The sequence below is a fragment of the Myotis myotis genome, unplaced genomic scaffold, assembly GCF_014108235.1.
Source record: "Myotis myotis isolate mMyoMyo1 unplaced genomic scaffold, mMyoMyo1.p scaffold_m19_p_11, whole genome shotgun sequence".
Taxonomy (NCBI): domain Eukaryota; kingdom Metazoa; phylum Chordata; class Mammalia; order Chiroptera; family Vespertilionidae; genus Myotis; species Myotis myotis.
In genome coordinates, this window is record NW_023416315.1 from 30,776,564 (window position 1) to 30,779,509 (window position 2,946).

The window sequence follows — 2,946 nt, forward strand, 5'->3', positions numbered from 1 at the left end:
TTTTTTTTTTTTTTTTACATACCTCTTTGTATGCATGCATATAAGCATAACCAGTGGAAAATAGTATTTTAAAAGTTAGTATCTATTTAACTAGGTGTATGGGAGTGGAGTATTAGAGCCTGTATTAAGATGCTTCTGCATGCCCTGGCCAAGTGGCTCAGTTGGTTGGAGCGTAGTCCCAAGCACCAAAAGATGCTTCTGCTTAAAAAGAAAGAAAAATACCCGCCAAATTTTAAAATAGAACATTTTATTTTGAAATAGACACAAAATTGTTTTTATTTTTAAGAAAAAAATATAATTGTTGACCACCAGATATCTCCCATATTTTTAAAAATTCAGCAATAATAGTGGAAATTTTATTAAAAAATATAGATTTAAAAGGGATAAAGTTAAAGAGAGTGACATAGCACAGTAAAAATTGCTTTCCCAAAAAATGTGTGAAGTATAAATGAACAGCATGATCTGATGTACCTTTCAGTTTTTTACTCCAGTTTTTGAAAATACCATGCTACTGGTATTTCAAGACAGAAGAATAAATATTCTGTAGAAAAAAAAACTGCTCAAAATATCATATAATAGAACAACTTTAGTGTTTTCATACTATGATTTAAGCAATATAAATATCATATTTCATTAATTTAAGGACAAATCCATATGCTTTTGTGCTTATAAAATTTTCCCTGGGACTAACTATGTATTATTGACACGACATCTTTAATATACCACCTCTTTATATAAGTATCATCCCACAGGACATTTAAAAATAATATCCCATTACAAATCAAGGTTCTTCATACAAGCGAGGTAATTTTGAGCTGTGCCAACAATGGAGTCAGCTCTTGATGTGGGATGCTTATGCCTCACGACATTGCTTGTATCACAGAAAATGTATTGAAGGATATTTTACACCAGTTTTCATATGTAAGCTATTAAGGTACAAGACCCCACACTTGTCACTCTGACAGCTTTTTCAAAAGGCTAAGCTGCCCAATTTGTCTTTCATTAAAAGCTCTACTGTAGTTTTGTGATTTGTAGTCACTGAGCTGTTGAACTTTCAGAGCGCACAATTCTATTTTGAGAATTTTTTTTTCCTCAATAAAAAAGCATATGCTTCAATGAGTCACCTTAACAGAGTAAACTGGCAGAAGGAGTTGACCTGTACTTCCACCCGCCACTGAATTTTCCCTACCTTTTCTTGTTTGCACAAAGCTTGCCCCCGTGCCTCCGACCACAGGGAAACCAGGAATGTGGAGACAAGGTCTCTTTAGCCCATATGGTTTTATTTGTGTTCTGCTGGCACAGTTATAGTCATACAGTAACCAACATAAATTTTTAGTTTTATTATCACCTCTAAAAAGAGACAGAAATGTGAAAATTGAAGCCAGAAGGTTTGTATCACAGGATTAATTAGGCAGGGCCAACTGGAGTCTCACTCCGCCTGGCAGCCAGTGCCTCAAGAAGGTGCCTGCCTTCAATTATGGAGCGCATAAAGCAATTAAAAACCCTGTTTCTTTTTCCTGAGGTGTTACTTGTTACTTGATAAATCTCTTTTTTAAAATTCTCTGGGGATCTGAACTGGCTAGAGGTGCAATCTACCGGGGTAGATATTCATGAAAAATTGATTTAGCTCTAGCCTAAGTGCAATAGGTTTAAAATAAACCTGAAAGGAATGAACAGTGTGTTTCTCAGCTGACATTTTATTGGCCATTTTTTTAATGCACAAAAGACTAGATAATTAAGAATTGAGACATTATGGATCCCCACCAGGACATATGAATCGAATTGGTCAGCCATCCCAGGCATTTTATCCTAAGTCACGCTACACATTTGATTAACCTTTTTCACGGGGTGATTTGTACAATTCTATGGACAACAATGTGGTGTGCATAAGTCAGAATTAAGTGCATGCTTCCCAGAGCCCACATCCCCTTTCTAATAGAGAACTGGCTCTATGTGAAATTATATCTTTCTCCCTGATGTATGTCCTAGTCCAGGGGGATTTGAAACTTGAATCTCTTTTTTCTTAATTTATTTCTCCAAAAGAAAATTTGTTTTTTGTTTTTCACTGTGATTCTTCAGAATTACATGATTACCCTAATTTTAGAACCACCTATAATATCCACAAGTAAGCTTTAGTTGTCTTCTGTACAGCTAGTTTTACGGACTGGGATTTACAACTAGTACGTAAATCAGGTAGCTAAGCCTTTCCTCTTGAAATATAAATAATTAAAAGTATACAATAAGCACAGAGAATAACTGGTACAAAGAATAGTGCTCTATCAAGACATATGGGCTTAAGCTTTATCAGTGATCTCATATTTCCTGTTGAAAAGAGAAGCACAATATTTTTTAAATCAATAGGCTAAAAACCATGGTTGTAAATACAGGAATGAGACTTTACTTTCATTTAAAAAGTATATTATGCATGATTTAATAAAACAACAAAGGCAGTAATAGACTTAGGTCTATGTTATTTTATATGGTTTGTGTTTCTGAATTTAAATTGTAAATTTATTTAAGAAAGTTAATTATGATAAAAATTATTTTACCTCCTTTTTCTACTGATCCCTTTCTACACTTGATCTTAGCCAAAAGGCCGAGAAGCGATACTGATCCCTTTCTTTCTCTTAAGTTTGAATATAATGTAAAGGTTAGACAAATTATTTTAAAACAATTATTTCATAAATGCCAAGATAGTAAAATAGTCTAAATGGTGATTATAATCCGAAAAACCTTACAGCCATTAATGAAGGTAAGTTTGATAAAATATGACTTTTAAAATCTAGATTCCAGATTTTAAATTCTAGATTCTAGAATTTCTAAAAAATTCTATTGAGCTTTTTAGTTATATTATGAACTACCCATTTATATAATTTCCACTTCTTAAGAAAAGAATGATAGTTTGTTTAATTACAAAATAGCCTTGCTATAATATATTTTTCCTTC

General features: G+C 33.0%; 1 pseudogene; it reads right to left on the reverse strand.

Moving 5' to 3' along the window:
• Positions 1 to 2,518: 2,518 nt before the first annotated feature.
• On the reverse strand, positions 2,519 to 2,608 carry LOC118666717 (annotated as a pseudogene).
• Between the last annotated feature and the right edge of the window lie 338 nt (positions 2,609 to 2,946).